The 27,029-nt window shown below is 40.4% G+C and overlaps 1 long non-coding RNA gene across 14 annotated transcripts in view; it reads left to right on the forward strand.

The window, feature by feature from the left end:
• Positions 1 to 25,210, forward strand: part of LOC147001803 (uncharacterized) — a 129,664-nt gene extending 104,454 nt beyond the window's left edge. For 7 of the 14 annotated variants that reach the window (XR_015044631.1, XR_015044632.1, XR_015044640.1 and 4 more), the window contains 4 exons: positions 767 to 1,079; positions 11,795 to 11,948; positions 14,307 to 14,519; positions 16,272 to 17,701. This is a non-coding gene — a long non-coding RNA (uncharacterized LOC147001803). Of the gene's footprint in view, positions 1 to 766; positions 1,080 to 11,794; positions 11,949 to 14,306; positions 14,520 to 16,271; positions 17,702 to 21,100; positions 21,992 to 24,790 lie in introns of those variants that run through there. The other 7 variants (XR_015044635.1, XR_015044639.1, XR_015044637.1 and 4 more) reach the window with 6 other exon arrangements.
• The last annotated feature ends 1,819 nt before the right edge of the window (positions 25,211 to 27,029 follow it).

Raw genomic sequence — 27,029 nt, forward strand, 5'->3', positions numbered from 1 at the left:
CACATGTGTGGGTGCACTATGTACATGCATGTGTGTTTAAGTATGTGTGCCTGTGTTTATGTGTGTGCAGGTTGTGTGTGTTCATACACACGTGGAGCCAGTGTTTTTCCCAAGTACCATTCTTTTGGGACATTAGTTTTTGAAGACAGTCTCTTGCTGGCCTGGGACTTGCTAAGGAACCCAGGCTGTCTTCTTTCTCTGCCTCCTCAGGGCTGGGATTACAAGCAGTGTGACATGCCTAGCTTTAAAAACAACTCTACAAAAATGTGTTTGTGAGAAAGTATATCCAACAAATGGCACATGAAGAGAATTAAGATGGCCTCTTCCAATCCAATGACAGGAAATTCAGTAAGGAAACAGATCAGTAAAAACAAGAAAGGGATAGAACAGCTCCCCTACCCTGTCTATTTTTTTTTTCTTCTCTCTCTGCTTCTCTATCTCTTTCTGTCTCTCTTTCACACACACACACACACACACACACACACACACACACACACACACACACACACACACACAGTCCTGAGTCATAAGAGCCCAGCATTATTTGTTGTTGTTGTTTGTTTGTTTGTTTGTTTGAGGCATGGACTTAAGTAACTTAGGCTGGCCTTGAACTCACTATGTAGGATAGGATAGCCTTAAACCTTAAACTTCTGACTCTTTCCCCAGATTATTCTTTTAAGATGTCTCGATACTAACTTAGTATAACTGTTCTCGTTACTCCCTAGATCATACATTAAAACAACTGCTCACATAATGTCTATTTCAGGTTGAGGACTTTACACCATCCAGGAACATTTTGAAACACACAGGAAGATGTGCTAGGTCACATGAACTGCACCAGTTGATGTAAGAGGTATGAGCCTACCCAGACTCCTGGTATCAGCAAGAGTCCTGGGTTAAAACCCTCACAGAGGCTGAAAGGAACTGTATGTTCAAGCGTCTAGTGTGCATGTGAAAAAAATGCACAAAGGAAATCCAAACTGGGAGTAGAGTGAGACCTTGTACAATGGAAAGCAGGCTGAGGAGGAAAAGAATCGACAAGACCATAGGTCAACCAAGCACTTGTGCCTATCAGAGGAGTAAGTAATTGTTTACCTTGTAAATTCTCATTTTACTTTTATATATTAACTATGTATAATGGGGTTTACTATGACATTTCATATATGTGATGTATTGCTGGCTATTTTTTTTACATGCATTCTTGGGATAGAAACCAGGTTCTATCTACTGCCCCTTCCTGCACCCTCTTTCTGAGATACAATCTCACTATCCGGTATCAACCAAGCCCAAACCCAAATTCTTCTTGCACTGAGCTCCCTCTTAAATACTGTGTGTGTGTGTGTGTATGTGTGTATGTGTGTGTGTCTGTGTTTCTGTATGTGAGTGTGTGTGTGTGAGTGAGTGTGTGTGTATGTATGTTTAATGTATGGGTATACATGTGTCCCTGCATGGATGTCTGTGCCCCAGGTGCAGGTGGGAGCTCTCAGAGGCTGGAAGTGGGTGCTAGATCCCCTGGAATTAGGCTTACCAGTGTTATGAGCCACCATGTAGGTCCTGGGAAGCAAACTGAGGTCCTCTGAAAGAGCAGCCAGTGCTTTCGACTGCTGAGCCATCTCTTCGGCCACTTCCCTTTCATTTTTCCATGATTATTTACAAATGGAATTTCTGGATTCTATGGTATATACATTTAACTCTCTAGGTAACAGCAAGTTATGCTGAGTGATGTGTTCTAGCTGTATAAAAATTCTCCTTCCTCTACATCTCTGCCAATACACCTGTATGTTTTCATTTGCCAATTGGCTCATGTAAAACTTAATCTCATTTTTTTTAGTAAGAATATTTATTAACTGCCTAATACGTACTTGGGAAATTGTGAAAAAAGCAGACAAGTGAAATTAAAATGTCCCAAACCTTATCTTCATGGAACTTACATTCCAATCAGAGGTCTGGAGAAAGAGGTATTTTGAACTTTAGTGACCGATGAATGCTAGGAATTTAAATCAGAGTGTCAGACCAGATGAGGCTGTTCTGGGGTAGGACTGAGCCCTAGAAAAGGCCTCTCTGAGGAGATGTGTGTTTGATCAGACCCCAGAGGTGAGCAGAAACTACGCTGATGTCATTTTGTTTGATTTGATGGATCATTTAGGGTTCAGCTAGGATGCAGAGCCGTCATCCCTTGCTCACTGTTTCCCTCCATGCCTGCTCCTTCAGAAAGCAGTGTTCTTTGTGTAATTATGCTTCTGTCTGGATCCTCTAATCTTCCCCGTTGGCCTTCTTGTGTTTTCTTTAATAGTGTATTATTTTAATATTACAACATAATATTTTAACATTACAATTAAGGTGTACAATCACACATTTAATATTACAATGTAATATTTTAATATAATGTAAAATTGTAAAATTTAATGTGATGCTTACAGCTTCTATTTCAAACACCAATTCTAAGCGTATTTGGATTACTTAAGCCATTTAGGTGTTCAGTCTGGCTAATTTTTGTGTGATGTTTTTTATTTATTTGCACAGTTTTTAATGGTAAAGTTTACAAAAATGAAAAAAGTTATAATATCTTAACATTTTAGATTAATTTAGTGTGTATGTGTTTGTGTGTGCACACTCATGAGTGCACACACAGAGGTAAGAGAAGAATGTATGGAAGTGAGTTCTCTCCTTCTACCATATCAATGCCAGTGTTCTCACTTAGGCACTGACTTGGTGGTAAGTGCCTTTACACTCTGAGCCATCTTCCTAGCTCAAATTGTAAGGGCTTTTTTTTTTTTTTTAAATAGAATTTTTATAATTATCCTTGTTATATGGTAGGTGAAATATCATTTTCTCTTATTTCTGTTAGGGGAAAGAATAATTGACACCTCTTTTATTTGTTAGTATTCTGTTAGTAAATATTAGTTAAGAGTAATAGGTTTCATAATGGCATCTTCATATGGTTTTTGAAGCAGTATTTTGGTAATTCTTGGCCCTTTGTACTCTGCATATTAGAAAATTATCTTGATTAATTCTATACACATTTTATGAGGTGTTAATTGAAATAATATTAGTTCTCAAAGTCAATTGGGAAAATAAGCCTAGTTTTCATTATTAAATCTTTAAATGCATGTATGAACATGTTATATTTTTAATTGGTGTAATATGTATAATATATTTATGTATTTTGTAATGTATCCCATGACTTTATTCTAATGGATTTTAAAAATTATTATTCAATGCTTTGATATGCCTGCTAGAAAATTTTCTATATGTTTTACTTTTTGGTCTAAATAGCATTTAATATGCATCATAAAAATAAAGTTTTGTAAAATTACACACATATTGTAATGTATGTTTTGCCTTCAGTTCTTTCTGGTGTAAAAGAGTGCAATCAAGTTTGATTTTGTGTCTAGAAAATTTGCTAACCTTAATGTTCATGGGTCATATGAAATTCTTTAGAGTGTTTCAAAAGATAATCTTCATCTACCAATATTTTTGTTTGTTTGTTTCTTAGCCCTGCTCATTCTCATTGCTTGTCCTGTACTCTGTAAGTTTTTCAGTGGGTGACTGTGACATTCCGAACAGAACCTCAAAGAAGAGAGTCACACTGGATCTGGGGACTGATGAGTCACTCATTTAGATGAGAACATGTGTGCTTATACTGGTTTTGACATTTTTCTTTTGTTTCATTTTGAATCTGGACTTCGAGCCCTGGCTGGCCTCAGACTCCCTGTCCTTCTGTCCAAGTTTTAGGGTTCTAGGGTCATGCCATCATGCCAATCTGGCTTTGAAAATTTAACTACCTTACCACTGAGTGTGTAATTTTCTGTCTATATAAATGTATATAAAATATTTAACACTTACGTATGAATACGAGTGTGTGAATATATTACACAGTCAATACTTTCTTTAATTTAAAAGTATTTTACCCGACTCTTGCTTTCTGAATTATAAACATGTATCATGAATTTTCTGCATCTATTGATTGATCATTTTCCTCTCAAACCAATCATGAGGTAAGTTAGAGATTTTCTAATATGAAGCAACTTTGCAAACCTGGCATAAGCCCCACTCAGTCATAAAATATTGCAGTTGTGATTAATATTCAGATGGTATCTGCATATAATTTACATATTGGCATAATTAGTCAGTGGCATTCCTCTTTTTTGTGTTGTCTTTACCTATTTAGATGTCCTGAGTATAGCCCATTTGAATATGATTATAGTACCCTGTTCTTGGGATACTAGGAGAAGTAATTTATTTATTTTGCTGAATTTTTAAATGTTTATTAGCATAAAGGTATTAATTTTTCTTGTTATTATTTCTCTGTAGTAGCTACAGATAGGCCTCATTTTCATTCCTAATACTGTTTATTTATGTTCAATTTCTTTTTTTCCTGATCCATCTTGCAAGGATTTGGTTAGTTTTGTGAAAAAAAAAATATATGGCCACTTGCATATTCATTAAACATAAAACAATAAGATCTTCGATATATTCTCATAGGTTAAGAAATAATTACATAAAATCTGTATTTTAAAAATAAGTACAGTTTTAATATTTTTGACCAGTATGATAACAATATCTTTGGATGTTGTTACGATGTAGAAAACTTATTTTCATTATTAAAATAAGCTACTGAGTACATACAAAATTCTTTAATTCTAAACATACAGCTTCTTAAAATTAGTTAATTAATTTTTACTTTATATCACAACTGTAGCTTCTGCTCCCTGCTCCTCTCTTCCTAGTCCCCCCACCTCACTTTCTCTCCCACCCCCATCTACTCCTCCTCTGTTTCTCTTCAGACAAAGGGAGGCCTCCCATGGATCTCAACCAGCCTTGGCCTAGCAAATTGCAGTAAGACTAGGTGCATCCTCTCCTATTGAGGCCAGACAAGGTGGCCCAGGAGACTTAGATGGTTAGTTATCTGTCCTGTTTTGTTCTCTAGCTCATCTATTTCTTCTACCATCTATATATAGTCTCTTGGTGTGTGTATATGTATACATGTAAATGTATACATATGTGTATGTTGTATTTATATACGCATATGCACATTCTATGTATATATAAATAATGTACATATGCACATATATACTCTCGATAAACATATATATTGTCTATCATATATTTATCTATCAACACATACTCTCTTGATATATATATATATATATATACACATACTCACTCCCCCTCTCTTTCAATGTATACACACACACACACACACATACATTCCCCCCTCTTTCAATATACACACAGCACACTCACCCTCTCTCTTTCAATGTATAAGTATACACACAGACATACTCCCTGTCTTTCAGTGTACACACACACATACACACACACTCTCACCCTCTCTTTCAATGTGTATGTGTGCACACACATACACACACTCCCTGTGTCTTTCAATGTGTACACACATACTCCACACACTCTCTTCTCTCTCTTTCTCCATACACATTCATATACATAAATACTACCTCTTCTCATCCCTTTGTTCTGTTCTCTTTGATTGTCTATTTATGCACCTGTACCCGTATTGTTAATAATTAAGAAAAAGAATTATTTATTTATATTATGTATATGAGTACACTGTTGCTGTCTTCAGACACACCAGAAAAGGTCATTTGATCAAATTACAGGTGGTTGTGAGCCACCATGTGGTTGCTGGGAGTTGAACTCAGGACCTCTGGAAGAGCAGTCAGTGCTCTTAACCACTGAGTCACCCAGGGATCCATCCTATAATCAGTCTCCAAATGCTGACACCATTGCATACATTAGCAAGATTTTGCTGAAAGGACCCAGATATAGCTGTCTCTTGTTAGGCTATGCCAGGGCCTAGCAAACACAGAAGTGGATGCTCACAGTCAGCTATTGGATGGATCATAGGGCCCCCAATGGAGGAACTAGAGAAAGTACCCAAGGAGCTAAAGGGGTCTGCAACCCTATAGGTGGAACAGCAATATGAACTAACCAGTATCCCCCAGAGCTTGTGTCTCTAGTTGCATATGTATCAGAAGATGGCCTAGTCGGCCATCATTGGAAAGAGAGGCCCATTGGTCTTGCAATCTTTATATGCCTCAGTACAGGGGAACGCCAGGGCCAAGAAGTGGGAGTGGGTGGGTAGGGAAGTGGGGGAGGAGGGTATGGGGGACTTTTGGGATAGCATTGGAAATGTAAATGAAGAAAACACCTAATTAAAAAAAAGTTTAAAAAGAATTAATAAAAAGATAGATTGGATGAATTATCTGATATATTCATATACATAAGTACAATAGAAAAATCCATTTGATCTGTGTGTATTAAAATCTCATAAGTACAGTGCTGAGCTCCCTCCAAATTCATAAATTAATACCTTGAGCATTAGATGACATTTCTAAAAAAGTTAAAGAGATAAAAATCAGTATAGTAACTATATGGGAAAGATATCAATAAATATATAAACATCTACACACATTCAGAATTATGATGCCTCTGAGAGATGGGTGAAATATGTTGAAGAGAAGTCCGTCTAATTGATTAGATTTGTAACAGCTTTTTTCTTAAGCATAATTAAGGTTTGATGTTCATTAATTAGAATGATCTCATTCTTTGTAAGTATGTGCTTCTGGAGACTGCCCGCAGGACCTGGCAAGTGCTTAACTGAGTTACATCCCTGTCCTCTTTTACTTTATTTTGAAATGAAGTCATTCTAGCTTTCCTAGGCCAGCCTGGATCATACCCTATAGTTTAGGCTGGCCTAGAACATTTGCTGTAGCCTAGGCTGGCCTTGAACTTCCAGTCCTTCTGCCTGAACCTCTCTAGTAGATGAAATAGGCCTAGCTATACTTGTATATTAAAATTTCTCTACTGGTTTAAAATAATAATAATAATAATAATAATAATAATAACAATTTATTGAAATAGTATACATAACCTTTAATTTCTAATGTTATACAATTTATTTATATATCTATATATTATATAATTTATATACTATGTTTATATAATATAAATATATATAATATATTACATAATATATAAGCTCAACATTGTATTCATGAGATTTTAACATAGATCAAATTGATTTCCTTCCACTGCTCTATTGTACTTATTTATGTGACTATATTAGCTTATTCATATAGCCTCCCCTTTTTATTAATTATTAACAGTATTGATGCAGGTATATAAATAGAGTAACCAAAGAGAATTAGAAAATTTATATATAATAATAATATACATAATATGAATTATATCATAAGTAGATTATTAAAATAAATTATATTATAAATATAAAATAAATTATATATTTATAAAATAAACATATAAATAAAACTATATTATATAATGTAAATTATTCTATATAATTTATACTATATATAAATTCTTTAATTCTAATGACTATGGAACCCCAAGAACCTCTAGTGGTGTTTTGGGATTAGCCTTGTTTGTGGATCCCGTATTCAGAATACATATACTACCACAGACTGCTTACAAAGATGAGGCAAATCCAAGACCCTGTGTTTGTTTAGCTCATCATCTGATTATATAGTAGTGCTTTGAGCTCAGCAGGATGGAGAGGAGGTTGGTGTACACATAGTTTATACCTTATCAGTTTCCTTCAACTTCCTGGATGTTCCAGCAACTTTAACTGGTTGAGTCTGACCGCCTTTTGCCCCATCCTGTTGACATAAAGAAGTTGACAAAATAGACATCTTCCTGGGCAGAATACAGATGGACTATGACCTTGTGTTTGCTCTAAAGTGCAATGCTAATTACATGTAGTGTCGATAGTGCCACCGGAATGGGGGCAGCTGGAGGCCTCCATTAATCAATCAAGAATCAATGGTCACTATATTAGGTCATTCTTATCAGTAACTGATACATAGACCATGTCTTCTTCGCAATAAAAATCATCATAATAATGTTTTTTTAAAATTAGGTTTTGTTAGTATTTAAGATGAATCTGATTCTTGCTTTTTTTTTTTTTTTTCAATAGGAATGCTTTATTTGGCAGACTGGTTTTTTTTTTTGTTTTTTTTTTTTTGTACATATACATATATAAAAGAATGTATAAATAACGCTGCTGATTTGACCTGGCAGGCTTCAGTTCTAATTCAGCATACTTTCCCTATTTTTATAAAGTGCAGGAAAAATGTTGGTCTTTAGAAACTGATATTCCCTGGGTGTGCTAACGAAACTTCTGGTGAGCAATCTCCAAGACTGGGCCTGTCACAGTGTTTACTGTACTTTTAAAAATGGTACTTTAAAATGGTAACTTTAAAAAAAAATCATTATTATTGCTCTTAATAAAAACTGTAGTGAAGTTCTAAGAGAAAAACTTCCAAATAAGGGCTGGTATAAAATTTGTCCTCATCTAAATAAAAGGGACAAATTATTTTAGGGATGTCGTTTTAGAGACCATAGCCTACAAATGGCGAGTGTGGGTCTTGTGTGCTCCCATATACACGCGACTACAATCTTGCTGGAGGTTTGTAAATCCTGCATTATTTTGATTAAGTGTAGATACTCCAAAATGAAGCTAGAGGCAAAATGTGACTATGTTTTCTGGGCACAGGCTGGGTGGAGAGAACGCTGTGATCATGTGTCAAAAATCCTAATCATCTGGTCTTATAATGAATGGATTAGTTCCTCGTCTCTGCCAATAGAACATGAGCGAATGAAAACTTTGAAGTACAGAAGGCAACGGCAAAGAAAACAATAAAGTGCGCATGTGAGCGTTGGTGATTAGGAGACGAGGGCCCCACGGGTCAGCTCCCCATAGGTACAAACAGATGTTTGCTCTGTTTCACAGCTGCTAAATATGATATAAATCCAAAGAATTTTTCTTGTTTTTATAAAGGGAAAAAATACCCAGACAGCAAATTTTTGGTCATTCAGATACTCTTACCAAATGACATCTGGTTTCTGTACTGCTTATTTAAGCTGTCCTTAAAAAAAATGTTTGCCAAGGGGAGTAACTCTAAACTTTCAGCCCTTCGCCATACACAACAGTACAGTTTAAATTCCAGCGTAACATGCACAGCTTATTAGAAGCAATGCCGCTCTGTATTAACCAGCAAGTTTTACTTTAAAGGAAACTGGTTAGATATTCTGTAATTAGTTAAGGGAAATCTGTGATGGGGTTACATGTAGCATATTCTAGGATTCCTATCCTAATGATGGCAAAGAAAATGAATGAATGACTTCCATATGTTAAGGGTAGTGGTGGGCAAAGCCGAATTACAGTTACCTAAAGCGGAAAGTCAGTACCCTGGCACCATGCTCTTTTGGCGTGCATCAAGGTGAGTGAGTACACGTGGCAGAGGGAAACCTTGGCAGGTCGGAGATAAAGACAGACGTGGACAGAAGCCTTGCTGTAATTTGGGGGGACATCCGGATGCTTTATCTGCATCCATGATACCTTCAGGTTTTCACATAAAAAGGGGTGTGTGATTAGGCCCAACAGCACACATGAGCACCCTGGTATGTGAGGGTACCGAGACCCCAATGGAGTCTCCTTTGCAGGAGGTTTACCCAACCTCACAGGCTTGTCTTCCCAATGTTTCCCAAAGTGACCTTTGTGGTAGACATTAAAACCTACACACAGGTTTTTGTTTGTTTGTTTGTTTGGTTGGTTAGTTTTGTTTTTGTTTTTTGTTTGTTTGTTCTTGTTTTTGTTTTTGTTTTGCACACTTGCTCATTTTATGCCTCACAGGTCAGGAGTAGAGAAAAATGAGGTCATTCCACAGCAGGTCTGGAAGTGAGTATCATTGCTTTTCTGGGGAGCTGGCATCATGACTCGGTTTGATGCTACAATTCCAGCTTGGTAGTGAGGAAGTACAGTATACACAGTGACATGTCCAGTCTTGGTGACTGCTCACTGGAAGTTCCGGTAGGTCCGTACAGTCTTCAAACACCAGTGTCCAGTGTGAGCCCCCAGAATGAAGAAAATTTACCACATGGATCTTTCTTTGACTTTTTTATAAAATGATTTGTTCACTGCAAAGGAACTTCAGTTGATATTCTATGGTGTGAGGTTGAACGTTGGTTGATATTCTATGGTGTGAGGTTGAACACCTCTGATTCTATCAAGGGGCTGTGATGGTTCCGAGTGTGCTTTGCTATGCAAAGCTTAGACATGGGTTCATCCTGGCCTAGGGCTCATCTCCAGTGTCTACCTTGAGCCATCCCTGTTTGGTTCCCATTTCTTCTGAGGTTTGAACAGGAACAATGGCTCCCTCCAGGCTCCATGAGGATGCTGATTTATCTCTCAGAACCATCAATTCTGTGTTTACTAACACAGAGATGCTTCTCCAGTCCGGACTTTCCTCTATCCCAACTGTTTGGAAAGTCTCATGTCGGAGCTCATGAGGAGTCCTGTATTTAGTTGTCCCTCAGTGGAAGATGCCTAGATTCCCCCAGCCCTGTGCCTCCCTCACACCAACTTCTTCCTTATTGTGAGCAGCAGCTTCCAGAGAACAGGTCCTCGGAAGTCTGACTCTGGAAAGGAAATGCAATGCTCTTCGTTCCCTGAGAACCAGGATATTTAGGTTCTACAAACACCTGAACCCCAAAAGAAATTTAAGCAGCCCAATTCACATCATACAACTCAGGTTTCTAGAACATACATAGGCTGAGGAGATAGGGAGATTGCATTTTAAGCTTGGAATTTGCAAAATTGTGCCCCCATGGGCCATTGTTTTATCTTAGACACTCCAGGGACTTCGTGGTGAGAGAAATTCTCCAGGGACTCACACTGAATTAAATCCATGTGGTTTATTGAGAAGGGAACAGTTTTCTCTCTGCTATCAAAGATGTCCTATTTCATTTCTTACTGGAACTCCCCAACTATATATACTCCATGCCTCCATGTCTCCCACACTATTCCCTATAATGGGCTAGTAATAGTTTTCATTTTAAAACTTTTTCTCTTCCCAGCTGTCTCACCTTTCTCCCTTTTTCATCCATCTCTTCCAAATAGCCCATTAACACGTAGTGACTCCTTGTGGAATCTTATTAAATACAAGAGGATAATTGCTAGATTTTTAAAAATCTTATTCTGAATAATTACTATAGATTCACAGACAATAGTAAAATACAGTGCTAAGAGGGCTCACCAATGAAAATATACTGAAAATTATTGTACAACATCCCAACCAGGATCTTGGCATTTCTACAGTCAATACCCAGGACAGTTCCACCAGTGCAAGATGTCATCATTTGTCCTTCACACACAGCTGTGTGTCCAGTTCTCTCCATGGTCATTGTCAACTATTAATTTATGATTTTATTCCTTTAAGAATGCTGTTTAAGTGGAAGACTGGGGAGATGGCTCACTGAGTAAGTGTGTTTGCTGTGCAACTGTGAAGACCTGAGTTTGAATTCCCAGCATCTTATGTAAAATGCTGGGCATGGTTGCATGGACTTAAAATCTCAGGATGGAAGGGAACAGCGATGGGTAGATGCTCTCTGACCAGCCAGCCTTCCCCAAACAGTGAGATCCTGGCTCACTAAGAGACCTTGTCCAAAGAAACAAATTGGAAAGTGACAGAGGAAGAAAGCCAGTGTGCTCTTCTGGCTACTGCATGCATGTACATGGATTTGGACACTTGCACACTCATGTGAATGCACCATGTATACAAACACATTACACACACACACACACACATATATCACATCACATCACATCACATCACATCACATCACATCACATCACATCACATCACATCACATCACATCACATACAAAGAAATAAAAAGGAGACAACAGATCTTGTATACATGGGATTTTCTGGAATATAACTTTTGAACATTGACTTTTTCTTTTTCCTCAGGATAATTCTCTGAATATCCACCAAAACTGTTCATGGACTTAGTCATGTCTTCTTCCTTATGGCTCAGTGTGGTGTAGATGAACCACAATTTGTCTGTTGGAAGGCATTAGTGTTTGTCCGCAATGAACATTTGTGTGCAAGTTTTCGTGTGAAGGTAAGTCTCTATTTCTCCATGACAAATCCCCAGAAAACAATCATGAGGTTTTACAAGACAAATTCACGGGTCTTGAAGGAACTGTCAAGCTGTTTTGTAGAATGACTGCACCCCCATCCAGTTACGGAAGTCATAATCTGACCACTTGGTAGCTGTCACTCTTTGGTTTTCAAGTCAGACTAATATAGTGATATTTTGCCATGGCTTTAATTAACATTTCCCTAATGACTATGAAGTTGTGTGTCTTTCATGCACTCATTTGCCATCTCCTTATTCTCTGATGTCACCCTATATTAGTTACCTTTCTCATCGCAGTGGTAGAACACCTGACAGAAGCAATGGATGGAAGAAAGGAAGGGAGGGAGGGAGGGAAGGAGGGAGGGAGGGAGGGAGGGATGGAGGCAGGGAGGAAGGGTGGGGTTTTATTTGGCCTTTTAAGGATACATTCTATTATGGTTGAGAGGGGCAGTGGCAGGAGCTGAGGCTGCTAGTCACACTGTGTCTGCTCTCAGGAAGCATGGAGAGATGAATGCCAGTACTCGACCTGCTTCTTCATTTTTCTCTGCATCCCTTCTAGTTCCTAGGATGGTACACACACAGGGTAGGATTCTCATCTTAATCTACCCAAGATAGAAACTTTCACCAATATGCTCAGAGCCCTGCTCCCCAGGCGGTGTATTGTAGATGTTTTCACGTTCACTGCCTCTGTAATTAGATGTTTATTCTGCTCTTTCCGTTCATACAACAATCACTGAATGGTCAAAAGAGATTCTTGAAAGACACGGAGTTCATACAAGATGAAATCTAGATTTGAATTCAGGTCTGGATGACTTGACATTGTTTTTGTTTTTGTTTTGATCTGTCAACATCTTGGTCCCTTTCATCTACTTTTCAAAGGTTTATTTGACATGTTTTTCATGGCCCATCTCAAAAACTACCTCTTCCAAAAATCCTTTATTGATTTGTCAAGAGGAGCATGCCTCGTCTCTCATTCTTTTAAAGACAGATTCTTCATGATACAGTTTACTCTTTAATGGCATGATGAGCCTGTTGCCTTAAATAAAAGCATTAACTCTTATTGTCTTTGTGGACCAAGTGCCCTTTTCGTATCAGGCAGATGTGGATTTTGTATATATGGATTCTGTGAATGTGTCAGTAAGCACTGAGGGTTTTAGTAAAGTTTGTTCTACATTGTTTCACTATGGCCCACAAAGTATGCCCTTATAGAGTGCTCTTGTGTCTTTTGGTGATCTGGGTAATCATATCAATAATCTAGGCAAAATACAGCCACTCCACACTGAATGCTCCTTTCCACCTTGTCATCAGGGTGACCCTCAAAAGCATGTCAAAGGTACCTTCCAAGCCAGGTTTCTGAGCACATTACAAATACAACCCCACCATGATAGTCTCCATCTAGAGTAATTCATGAGCAATGTGTTTTGAAATGTGCTAGAATGTTTATTCTAGGTGTGCTATGGAATGTAGGAGGACAAGGTGATCCCAGAAACAATCTTTCTAAACAGTGTTTTAGGGGGCCAGAGAGATGGTTCGGCACTTTAGAGTGCTTGTTCCTCTTGAACAGGACCAGTGTTGGATTCCTAGCACACGTGTGATGGCTCACAGCCACCCATACCTCCAGGTCCAGGGGATCTGATGTCCTCTTCTGATTTCCTTCCTGGAAGACCACGTATGCAAGTGGTGGACAGAAATGCATTCAGGCAAAATATTCATACATACATGTGCAATAAATCTTTAAGAAAGTATTTGGGGGCTTGTTTATACCACGGTTATGAAAAGTAACACCTTTGTTAGTGTTTAGCTGTGACTGTGTTCCTGTGGAATTATACATTTCCAGTCTTACATGGAAGGGCAGCATCGCTTCTAAAGTTCTTGTGTTAGAGGCTATGCTGGAGGACCACAGATGTGGAACATCTCAGGGCCAGTGGACGCTGAGTTGTGATATGGAACTGTCAATTCATAGAACATATTTTTTTTTCTTGGAGAACATGGGAATTTGGATTTATAGCCTGCACAATTTAGTAATTTTGTTCAATAAATGAAAATGACATCATGTTCCTTTGACTTGCAAGTCTAAAATTGCAAAATGATACCAGGGAAGACTGTTCGTAATGAAAATTAGGGCCACTAGTCATTCCCTGTTGTGTCCAGAGAATGGATGGCAGTGCTGTGGATATAAATATTTCCCAGCTGTGGAAACTATCGATGCTCTTGGTGCTGAGCATAGATCAGACACCAGCATTCCAGCAATGCATTCCCCAGTGTAGATTTTGCCCTCTTTTTTTTTTTTAACTCCTTATTTTATTTTCTTCCTAACACACTCTTTTTGTCATCATTCAGGCTTGCTGCTACTGATTCTGAGTCTGAAGAAGCCATTAAGAGAGCAGGCTCAGACCCGGGCAGACTGTCCTCCAACTTGACTCTACAACATTGTAGTAGTTGTATTGCTACAAACAAATAGCAAGGCTAGATCCACATTTCCTCATATAAGATGGGAACATAAGTCACTGCTATTACATGGCCATTGTGGGGTTAAGAGAAATGATGGGACAGGTATGCACTAGTCCACTGCTTCTCTTGATACTGGCTGTTGCTTATCTTTATCTTTGTAATTGTAAGTATCTGGGATTAAAAAGCACTGAGGTTTGTCCCCAAAACCTTAGAATCTACATACAGATGTTCCTGAAATCAGAGGAATATGCAAGCACTCACTCCAGTGTCTTCATTTCAAACAGCACCCACGCCAACAATGCAGCACCCACCTCAATGTAGCACATTCATCCTTCCCTACATAGCGAGTGAGGGCTTCAGAATACATATAAGAAAGACACTTCAGGAAAAGATTCATAGTTAAACAAAACACTTTAACTGATGGCTGCTTAATTTATTTTGCCAACATGATCTGGGTACCCCTCCAGGCCAGCAATATACTGGTACTGAGATCCAGGCCTGGTATTATTCGAAGTCCATTTCATAAATAAAACCCATCTATTTGACCACCCCCTGACTTGTTCTTCTCAGGTAACTTCCGGAAGTTGTTTGCAGTTGGTTGGATTTAGAAATGAACTTGAATTTCCCTCTTAGACTTGTGTCTATGCAGGAGGAAGGTGCCAGTCACCAGTGAGCATGGTAGCCTGGGAGTTACCTCTGCTGATTTCAGAAATATGTGGCCTTTCACTCGAGCTCCTTATTGTGGATGGCCCTGGTGATAATCTATATTTTGATGTTAATTCCGCTTTCCCAGGAGGGGTTGTCAGGAAGAGAACTGAGTCACTCAGGTGACTTCTTGTGAACCTTCCCCCAAATGACTAAAGGGGACCAATTATGGGGCAAGTAGATAGGACGTCCAGGTTGAATGGAGGAAGAGAGGAAGCAGGAGAGAGTTAGGGGCTTTTTGGATGGGGATAGTGAAAGGGCAAGACGTAGCTACGAGTGTCTCCCGGCTTATATGGCGAATCCACCAAGATTCCCACTGGAGGATTTAGATTTAATGTGGCTTACACGATTAGGATTCTAGTTGTTGCGTCCAGCGATTGAGTTACCATTCTTTCTGAACTAAGTTTGTGTGGCATTTTCCTTCATACTGTCATCTGACTCAGTTCAAGAGGGAAGGTATGGTGGCAAATTGTGGATTTGCCAGATGTTCACCACAAAGGCATGGGGGTTTTGAAGCGTGGGGCTGGCGTCTTAGCGACCTGCCAGTGGGAACTTAGTGAGCTGGGTGGAGACTTTTCAGGAGCTTCAGGCCAGGGAGTCTCCACAAGATAAGAATAGGCCGGGAGACCACTGGGGCTCAGAGTAGCTGGGTATATCAAGGGAACTTGCTCTCTTTTAATATTCCCCACAACAGTTCCTATCTCTATAACTTCCAAGGACATAAAGGCATGGCCAAGGTGGGATGCATGAGTGGCTGGTCTTGTTCTCTACAGATATGAAGCACTTCATGCTGCAGAGAAAGGAGCTGGCAGAGCCTCCATCAGTCTGTTTGCAGAAGAGCAGCTGGCTGTAGCTTCACTGCAATAAAGTGTTAGAATTAATAGCCCTCATCTGTTTTCATTTTGCTAACCCACTACATCAAGCACCACAAAATAAATATATTAATTAAATGTCCCTCTCTTGGAGGCATTTGGAAAATGGAAAAATGTTCATTTGGAGCAGGGAGGGGGAAAAGCAGGGAATAATTACAATCTTGAAACTTCTACAGTTGGAAGAACAATAAAAAGAGTAGAAATGACTGTAAAATAGTCTGTTCTTGGCATCACTTAATTGGCCTATTTATTTTTCTGTCTCTGAAACTGTCTTTAGTGACACCTACTGATAAGAGCCAATCGGAACCGTGGTCAAATTCCTTCAGATTGGACCTGCCAACAAAACTGCTTAGCCCTCCAGATGTTACCGCTTTGTGAGAAATAAGAACTCAATAAACCAGGCTCACCCTTCCTCCTGGGGTGAACACAAAGACAGTCAGATATGGAAAATCACGGCTCAGCACCGTGAACAATGCCCTCAAGTGAGGGGTTGGGGCCGGTCTTATTTGTCTTGGTGGAACAGACAGCCATGGAGCCTGATGCAAGAATTTTAGTTGGCAACCGTTCAAACTCTGACTATACATTGCAATTTTTCAACCAAAGGAAACCTGGGAGCTGGGAAAAAATGGCCTTTTAACAGCAGGCATGAGACACTCATGCAAAGGGTTCGGTATGTATCTCACATGATGTTATCATGTGACCGTTCGACCTTCTGTGTTTTCCAGATTCCATCCTCTTGTGTTATGTAACAAATCAGAAAGATGCAGCAGTAAACAGCCCTACGGCACTTCCGATTCGTCGATGAATAATCTCCAGTAAGCACTTGCTGTTCCGGGAATAGAACAAAATGAGCTAGAGTGAATTAGTTCTTGTCCTCAGACCAGCGTGTCCCAATCTTTCTTAATACAGGACACACTTGTTTCCTTGCTGTGGGAAAAAGAAAAAGAAAATAAAAACGTGTTATCATCATTTTTCCTGGGCCAGCCCCTATCCAGCTGTCTGTTCATGCAAACCTTCTTACCTTCCCTGTCTGCAGCCAAACTCGCTGAGAATACCTGATGTAGGGTTATCTAAGTACAAGATGGGAGGCCATTTTCTCATTACATAGTCCCCAGGAAGCCTTTGGCAGGCTAATATGCAGTGTATATAAAGGCTATTGGCGAGTTAAATGTTTATAGTATTTAATTCACTGGCTTACTCTCATATAAATGTTTAACATTGTATCTAATATGTAATAAATTTTTTTTGAATTCACATCTAACAAGGTCATCTTATTTGAACTCGTATTTTGTGGCTGTGGCCATACCAGCTTGAATGTGCCTAATCTCACATGAATTTACCTCTTGAATCTGGGGACATTCAGGAAGCAGCTGAGCCTTTGCCATTACTTAAGCTGTGTCCCTAGCTGCTCAGTCTAGCATTCTAGAGAGAATTGCCTTTACCGATAGTTCATGTTTTTAATCTGAGTGTGGGAGACAGGACTTTTAATTTCAGCCTTACCTTCCAATTTGTATATCATTTAGATGCTAATTTATTAGAAGTAGGAACACACAGTGTTCTAGAATGTATGTAGAACAAATATTGAAAGTCTTGCTAATGGGTCACAGAACATGTATAATTGACAATACCGAAGGATAACAACAAAATAAATGATGACTGTTTTTTTTTTTTAAGTCAACTACCATGGCTGGGCAGATGGCTTTGCGGGTAAAGACCTTGTTATAGTGAAAGGACCTAATTTCAAACCTCCCAGACCCAAAGGAGAAGCTGAGATTAGTAGCATTCAGCTGTTATTTCAGTGCTTCTATAGCAAGGAACTGGGTGGGCACAGGAGAACCTTGAGGCTGGGAAACAGCAAATGGATTCTGTCTTATATGATATAGATGTTGAGGTTCAACATCTACTGTGGTTCTCCACCATGTACTATGTACTGTGGACATATGTGTGACCCAAAGGAGGGGGATGAAGGGAAGGAGGCAAGGAGTGGGGAGGGAGGGAGGGAGAGAGAGAGAGAGAGAGAGAGAGAGAGAGAGAGAGAACACACACACACACACACAGTCCTCAGAGGATGTAAAGTAGGTACAGAGATGTAATTGGATAGGAATAATCTCAAATGTTCTATAACAGTGGGGAAATTACGGCTGATGGCAATCAGTTGAGAATTTGCACAAAGAAATGGTATGCCTGAGATGGTACATATGGGAGCATCCTTTATCTGATCACCATACACTGTATGCATATATTAAAATGCCACATCCCCAAATCTGTAAAACTGTCCGCAATTACTGTGCGTCAGCTGACTTTTGTAGGCTTCCAAGTTAGAATTATTTCAGATTCAGTTTAGTGAGTCTTCAACCAGTGATGTTCATTACTCTGAATAATATGGATATTGAAGAAGTATTCTTGTGGCTTGAGATGCTTGTCATGGGGCCTATATAAAGTGACCCTCTAAAGACTAAAGGTTTAGGGAGACTTTCCCTGAGCCAGATACAGAGCATAGGATGGCCCTGCCTCCCCCTGCTATGCCTACACGCACTGTCTCCACTCTGCACTTCTCCACTTTGAATCTGGAGGAGGGAAACAGTTTCTCTTGAAGATGACTGCCTTGCACTTGGAATGTTGTAGTCGTCAAGAAGTGCATTAGATGGGGGAGAGCTTCAAACAATGGTTCTCCACATTCCTAATGCTGGTTGCGACCCTTTAATACAGATCCTCATAGTGTGGTGACTCCCCCAACCATAAATTTATTTCATGGCCACATCACAACTGCAATTTTGCTAGTTATGAATTGTAGTGTAAAAATCTGATATGTGACCCCCAAAAGGGTCAAGACCCATAGGTTGAAAACCATTGGTCTAAGAGGCTCAGAGTCTCCCAAGACAACTTCTTAACAGATGAGCAATGCAGCAAGCGAACAATGAGGCATCAGTCAAGTGCTCTATTTCCCAGTGAAAGCTGTGAACACTTAGATGAATCTCTGCGTGAGATGCTCCTAGTTTGGAGAAGAAGCTGATACGAGTGGATCACTCGGATGTCGCAAAACATGGCCTCCTTTTCAGCTTGGTGGGAAGACTTGGTAAAGAAGGAGGACTTTTGAGGTCTCTGACAGAGAGAAGCCGGGACAGATGCCTTCATGTAGAGGAGGACATATAGGAGACAAAGTTTATATAAGCCAGGGCATACTTCACCTTAAAGATGGTTTTCTCTAGCCACCCCTTAAGCAGTTTCTATAGTTGTTTCTGACTATAGGTCTTTCAAAATGAGGACCCAAGAAAGTAATTATCAATAGAAGAATTGGGAAGAGGGGAAATTTCTAGAAAGTGAAAATACTCCCAATTGCACATACTTTGAAATTATTCTTAGGTTTTGTAAGCTATATTCCCTCTTTTCAGATGAGTTTGGTCAGAGTGGGGAAAACCCTGAAACTGATACAGATTTTCATCCTGTCCATATCATGCCTCAGATTTGTAATGCTGGAAAAATTGCTTAACCTCTAGACCTTTATCTGTAAGCAAGGACAATGCTGTTCAGTTGAGAGTGAAAGAGATCAACTGCAGGATAAAATAAAAGATCACCAACAGCTGAGAGATGTGGCCAAGGACAGGAAAGTAGTGTACAATATTAGCTGACAGATTTGGCAGATTTTATCTCATACCATATGGAAATAAAAGAAGAAATAAGGATAGAATTGTACAGGATGCAACAGATTGAGGGAGGGAGAGAGAGAGAGAGAAAGAGAGAGAGAGAGAGAGAGAGAGAGAGAGAGAGAGAGAGAGAGAGAGAGAGAGAGAGAGAGAGAGAGAGAGAGAGAGAGAAAACTGAGAAATATCCATGAAGCAGTTAGTGAAACAGGAAGAAGGAGAAAGACAAGTGTCAGGAAAACAAAGGGTGGGAAAGTCCTGGGGTGCTTGATCATAAAGTCACCCAGACCAGTGACCTTGAATGAGATTAGGACAACTCTGAGAGTGGTGAGGGCACTCAGGAAGATGAGAGCATTTTAGATAGTTGGGGAAATCTGAGCTCGGTGGAGAGGATGGCAGAAGTGAACAGGGCAGACATTAAGAGGAGATGCTGCTGAGTGATTGGAGAAGGAAATTGTGCTTTGAAGCTCTAAATAGGAAGGTGGAGAGAGCCAGAGTAGGCTGTGGGTAGCAGCAAGCTCATCTGATAACTGTGGGAGAAATGTTAGCGGTAGAAATCAGCCAATATAACAAACAACCTAGAAGGGAATGCCCACTTACTTACCCAAGAGCTCCACAGAGTGTGACGCAAAACACCAGTAGAGGATTGGTTGTAGATCAGACAGAACTTTCAGAGCTATGGTGGATGGAGGAGGTGACCCTGAGAGGTGGGGTTGGACACAAGAGTGACAAGCAGATTCAACAACAATCTCAGTGTCTCCTTAAGGAAGGGAGTGAGTGTGCCTTGTTGTACTGTGACTGTTATTAAGTTAAAATTAGCCTTATCCTGCTGACATAATTCTTTAGCATCTAAGACTTTCTGCAAAGGACAGTCTTCCATAGTCCACGACTTAGAGAGAAGCTGGGGAGCAACAGTTATATTTGATGCTAGGAGGTTTTGCTCTGGGTATATCATTGAAAATTCCTCTGAAGAACTTTTTCTAGAAGACTTGTTTCGACAATTTACTCACTAGACTTTGTCCATGGATTTAATAGCCTTGTGGAAAATAGAAAGCTATAATTGCCAAGGTCTGAACTACTACTAGTGGATAGAAAAACTGATCAAAATCCACTGTGTGATAGTGCAAAGTTTGCAAGTTCAGAGGGTCGAGAACTAAGAGGGTCTTGTCAACTGTAAGTAGGCAGAGCAAAACGACGTGAACACTTGTAAGAGAAAGGGGCGCCTTGACAACAGGACAAAATCCTCTGCTGGTTTTCATGATTTTTGAGTGCCACTCTTAGGAATTTGTCTCATATCTTCATACTGTGACTCCAGTTATTATTTCTTTGAAATATTTACTATCAAAGAACTTAATATTCTGTAAGCATTAATATACACAGAATCTTGAACTTATAGGCAATTTAGACGTTTTCCCCAAATCCACAGATATAGACATTAAAGATGCTTGTACCGAATTTTTGCCAGGTCCTAGCAGATTGGAGAAAGGATTAAGACAGCTCTTCCAGCCTGAATTACTGGACTGCTGAAGGAGAAGGGCACTGAACGAAGCAGGGAAGGAAGGAGCCCAGCTTGCATGTGTGTATCCAGGCAGAAGTCTCAAAAGGAAATGGATTCTCGAGATGTGGAAAAGACCAAGCTATCTGCAGGACAAAGGCATATGTGGGGGAACAGAAATGCTTTTAGAAGAGTCATATGAAAATAGAGGGTTGAGGATTCCCTCTATTACAGAGAGAGCTCCGTGGCAGATCCCTTAGTCCTTATGTACAAGGCCAATTCAGTCTTCAGCAGCAGCAACAAAACAAAGTAACACAACAACAAAGCCAAGAAGAAAGATGTAGATAGACTTAGGGACAGATCGTAGCAAATAAAAAGGAAAGACTGCAGCCAATAGTTGGATTTAACTACTTAATGCCGGGACATGAGCTTTGGATGTGCATTTGCTTGCGAGGGCAGTGATATTCAACTTACCATCAAGAGGATTAAAGAGAAGAGCATACTGTAAGGCCCGAGACAGTGAGCAACCAGTAGCAACGGAGGAAGATGAGTTTGAGGAGTTTGGTAAACTTACAACCCTGTAAGACATAATTGGACATGAACATATGCTCTTGGCCCAGGAGAAGGAGCTGGAAAAGCTGCTGCCAGGAGAACACAGTAGATGAGGGCAGACCTCCCTTTTCGGAGAAGAGATTCAGCTTAGCAAAGGAGGTCAGTGTTCCTGGAGGCGAAGGCACTGTCATCACCAGGGACCGCAGCCGAGACCAAAAGAGTGTGTTGAGCAACATGCCGGAATAAACCATGGTAGGGACAGCTTGAGAGACGGTGCTGAAATGAGTCTCCAAGGGAGCCTGGCAAGAGGCATGATGACCCTTTGGTGAGGAAATGATGGCTCTCTGCATGCTGTTAGGTCCTGGGTGTAACCCCCAGATGGTGGCACTGGTCTAAAGTCTTTGTCATCGACTCAGATTGATCGTTTAAAACTCCGTAGGTTCTTGTTATAGACACTGAAAGACAAGGATAACCGAGGAAGTGACATATGTACAGCACATATGAACAAGTTGAGGGACTTGTATATGACTAAAATATATTTTAGTCAAACCGAAGGAAATTATAGTTTTAACATTTACCAATAATAACAATAACGTGGATGTAATTAGGGCTTCTTTGGCCCAATTTCCATTCGCATGTTTGGCTGAGTTTGGGAATCTGGGCCATATAGTCTGTAATTTCCTAAACATCCAGGTTCAAATGAATTTGAAATGAAGGAACTGTTACATACTCTGTGACTATAGGGAGGACCTCACTGTCACATTGTGCTTCTCAAGTAGTCAAAGGTTTCTCAGAGTCAGACCCTAGGGATCAGTTCCTTCAAGGTTAAACATGACGCTTTGATTCCAAAGATGCTCTTATCTCTGAGAAGGGCCAGGCAAAGGAAGAGGGGAGGGTGTCTGGTCTGAAGCATTTTTTCTTTCCTTTGGAGCAGGCAGCCATCACCCCATCAATTTGATTCCTGTTCTGTGACCACAGAGACAAGGATGATGGATCTCCTTTCGGGGAAACAATGCAATTTCCTTGGAAAAACATCCACTTTAGACAAACAATAAAAGCAGCCCTAGTGGGGCCTTGGCTGCTCTCCTGGTATTACACTTATGCTTTATGCCTCTGGTGCTTGGCAGCAAAGATTTCTGGTTGCAAAACTAGCAGACCACCCTCCAGGGACACCCAGCCCTGCTCCTGACCAGCAGACGACTCTCGGGGGACACTCAGGCCCCTGACCAGTAGACAACCCTCTGCGGATACCTAGCCCCCACTCTTACCAGCAGACCACCCTCTGGGAACACGTAGTTCCTGATATAATTCAAAAATCAAGCTTGAAAAGTCTTAACTCAAGAGTGGATACAAGTTTGACTCTCTACATTTTGATTTCTTTTTCTTTTTTCTTTTTTTATTAGGTATTTTCCTCATTTACATTTCCAATGCTATCCCAAAAGTCCCCCATACCCTCCCCCCCCCACTCCCCTACCCACCCACTCCCACTTTTTGGCCCTGGCGTTCCCCTGTACTGGGGCATATAAAGTTTGCATGTCCAATGGGCCTCTCTTTCCAGTGATGGCCGACTAGGCCATCTTTTGATACATATGCAGCTAGAGTCAAGAGCTCCGGGGTACTGGTTAGTTCATAATGTTGTTCCACCTATAGGGTTGCAGATCCCTTTAGCTCCTTGGGTACTTTCTCTAGCTCCTCCATTGGGGGCCCTGTGTTCCATCCAATAGCTGACTGTGAGCATCCACTTATGTGTTTACATCTTGATTTCTATGAGTGGGAAGGGCGGTGGGTTTCCTTTCTCCTTAGTCTACTAATCTCCCACAGGGAGAACTTGCAGGAAGCTGATGGAGCAGGTGTACTGAACACAGAGTTGTATCATATTGAAAGACACCCACTCAGCAACACAGCCTTTGCTGAGCTTGGGCTGGGAACTGGCCCTACTATCCTCTCCTCTGAGTTGCTTGTATTTGGCTGCCTCTGAAGCAAACTTACCTAATTCTACCCAGTGTTTGATGTATTCCCTTGTATCCTACTTTCCCTCCCCACCTGGATTCCTTTTCAATGGCCTTACTCAACGTTGCTTCCCACACATCATAATCAATAATCAATATAACCTCTGATTTTGGCAAATTTATTTGATTCAAACATTCTCAGAAGACTGGAACATGCTGAGTATCAGACATAAGTTGATTTTTTTATTCTTGTTTTATATGTTCCTTGTTTGTATCACAAAGGAATAATTATATTTATCCCCTTTTAAATGAATGAAGAAACACAGTTCTAGAGAGTGTAAGTAATTTTCCAAAGACAATGTAACTCCCAAGTGCCTGAACTGAAATTCTAACCCAATAGAAGAGCAGAGCCATGTGCTTAGTACCAAGCCATCCAGGTTCTCTGAATGTCACTTTCTGAAATAGATTTAGAAGAACAACAATTCAAAACAGAAGACCACAAGTCAACTATTTATACTCAGGTAGAAAAGGCAGACTTATAAAACCATATGTTTTTAAAAAGCCTGTTTAAAAATATAAGTGGAGTTAGTTCTTATCTGTGAAACCTGCTCTTATTTTACTATTGGAAATGGTTCTGTAAGACAACATGGAACATCGAGAGTGTCAGGCCTGAGTGGTACCTCTTTGAGAGAGGTGGCCTTGTGGTGCAATGGTCTCAGGTGGTGGCTTGGGTACTATGGAGATTGCCTTCATCTGAAAGCACTTCCTATAGTCAAAAACAGCTTCTTTACTAGAAAGGGAAGTGAGATTCAAAGGCCTAGTTTGCTATAAAGGAAGAAACAGAAACAAAGAATACAAGGGATTCATCAGACTTCCACTTTACCCCAGGGCAGAGAAGCTGTCAAATCTCAGTGGTGAACCAGACTTTTTCTGAATGTACACTCAGAAGTAAAGAGCAGCTGTGAGAGGGAATGGGGATGGAGGAGGAGGAAAATGGCATGTAAATGAGGAGAAGGAAGAGGAGCAAGAGAAGAAGAGGAGGGAAAAGGCAAGAGGAAGGAAGGGAGCTGTTGGGGGAGGAGGAAGAGGGCTTCAAAGGAGGAAGAGAAGAGAAATGAGAAATGAATATACCTTTAAAAGTATGGTTTTCTGGTACCAGGAAAGTGTTCATGAACCCCAAAAGACCATTCAGAAGATGACTACAAACTCATTGTGCCAGAAGAAATGAAACTACAAGTACTTCAGAAGATCCACTGTGTCTTCCCACATGGGTGTACAGAGAATGCAGGACTCGACACAACATTCTTATATCAAGATTATAGACACCAACTCAAATTTAGCTGAGATGATCAAGAACTATAAAGCCCACCAGTGAGACACGAAGCCTAGAGCCTACTGGGAGACAGACTTCACAAAGGTAAAACCAGAAAATTTTAGGTATAAATACTTACTGATGCTTATAGACACATTTTCAGGCTGGACTGAGGCATTCTCCACTAAGCGTAAAACAAAACAACATCCACAGTGACAAAGAAGCTCTTAGAGGACATACTGGCAAGGTATGGGCTTCCTCAGATGATAGTGTCAGACAGTGGATCAGGTAGGTCAGAGACTAGCCAATATTCTGGGGATTGATTAAAAACTTTATTGTACATATAGACCCCAGAGTTCAGGGCAGGTAGAAAGAATGAATAAAACCCCAAAAGAGACTTTAACTAAATTGACCTAAGAGACGGGCAATGGCTGAGTTAACTCTCCTTCCCTTCGATCTCTACTGGCTATGAAACTCCCCTTACCAGATGGGACTCACCCATTTTAAAGCCATGTTCAAGATATCACCCCCCCCCACCCCATTGTTCTTAACATACTGGCAGAGGTCATTGCTGAGTTTGAGGATTGCCAATTGCTAGACAATCTCAAAGGTGTCCAATGGGCTCATAAACATGTTTGGTCTGAACTTTGTATTCTCCATAAAAACAGGTTCCCAACCCCCATCTCCCTAAAGGTCATGGGACTGCAGCATAAAATCACAGACCTGTTTGCAGTTGAAGATGACCTTGACCAACAGGAAGAAAACTCAGCCTCAGGACTCCCTCCTGTTTTCCACTGATGGATCTCCTACCCAAGCTCCAGGGACACCATGAGAACTGAGTGATGACAACCCTGATCCCCTCTAAAATATAATAACTTCAGAAAGCCCCATGATTGGGCTATTTAGTCACCAGAGAAAGAGGGGAATGAGAGACCAAATCTTTTGGGTTCAGACTCTGTCTTTGAGAACCTGACCTAAGGTTAAACTCAAGTAAACTAATAGGCCAGTACCTAGCATCAGTTTCCAGGCTACCCTGCAATAAGACCTGAATCTAGCACCAGTTTCCAGTTATTCCCCAACAAATCTGCACCTTCATGTTACAAGCTTGCCCCTTCATTACCTAACAAACACGAATCAGAAGTTAAGTTTATGGTTTGGCTCCTGGCACCAGCCAATTATGCCAAAGGCCATAATGGCCTCCAATCAGATGTGTTCCAGGCTAGATACCCCTTTCTCACATCCGTAAATGGTTGCCTAAATCTAGGCTCAGGGATCCACCTTCCTGCTGTCAGGGTTAACACGGGGGTGGGGGTGGGGAGGAGGGAGATCGTGCTTAAATAAAGACACCCTAACAAGATTACATCCCAATCAGCTCCTTCTTGGTCTTTTGGGGTTCACAAATGTTTTCTGGCACAACAGTATGGTAGAGAAAAACAACAGTGAGACCATCATCTGAGAACTTATTAGACTGTATCTCTTAGTTTGAAAACCAAGCCTACCCCTCACCCCTTCTGGTGCCTACTGGCTGCTTCAGAGGCTTCTGAAATGGCGAGAAGCATGGAATTATTGAGTTTAGTAGTTTGATAGTTGTCTGGGCTCCAAATGGTATTTCAGTGGTTACTAGTTTCCCATGAGAATATAGCTGTAAGGACTTCAGGATGGTCATGAGTCCAACTCCAACTCCCACCAATTCAGTGGAGCAGATGTAACCTCTACAGGTGGGATATTGTCTACTTTGGTTAATTCCTGGAATTGCAGGTTGACCCATTTTCCTAAATGTCCTTGACCTCACTATGCTCCAGGTTAATATGACTTGCACTTCATTTTTCTGTTATTCTCTCCAAATGGATTCCTTTCTCATGTGTATTTGATTCTTTTGAGTTTTCTTTTTTTCCCTTAATTTATTTTTTATTTACTTTATACCCAGTTGTCCCACCTCCCAGTCCCATCTTCTCAAATCCCTCCCCCCCCCTTTATATCCTCCTCTTCTTCTCAGAACAAGGGAAATCCCCTTTGAGTACCCACCTGCCCTAGGACATCAAGTCACAGCAGGACTAAGTGCATCCTTTCCCTTTGATGCCCAACC

This window comes from Mus caroli, unplaced genomic scaffold (assembly GCF_978045245.1).
Source record: "Mus caroli unplaced genomic scaffold, Mus_caroli_1 scaffold_12, whole genome shotgun sequence".
In the NCBI taxonomy this organism is placed as follows: Eukaryota; Metazoa; Chordata; class Mammalia; order Rodentia; family Muridae; genus Mus; species Mus caroli.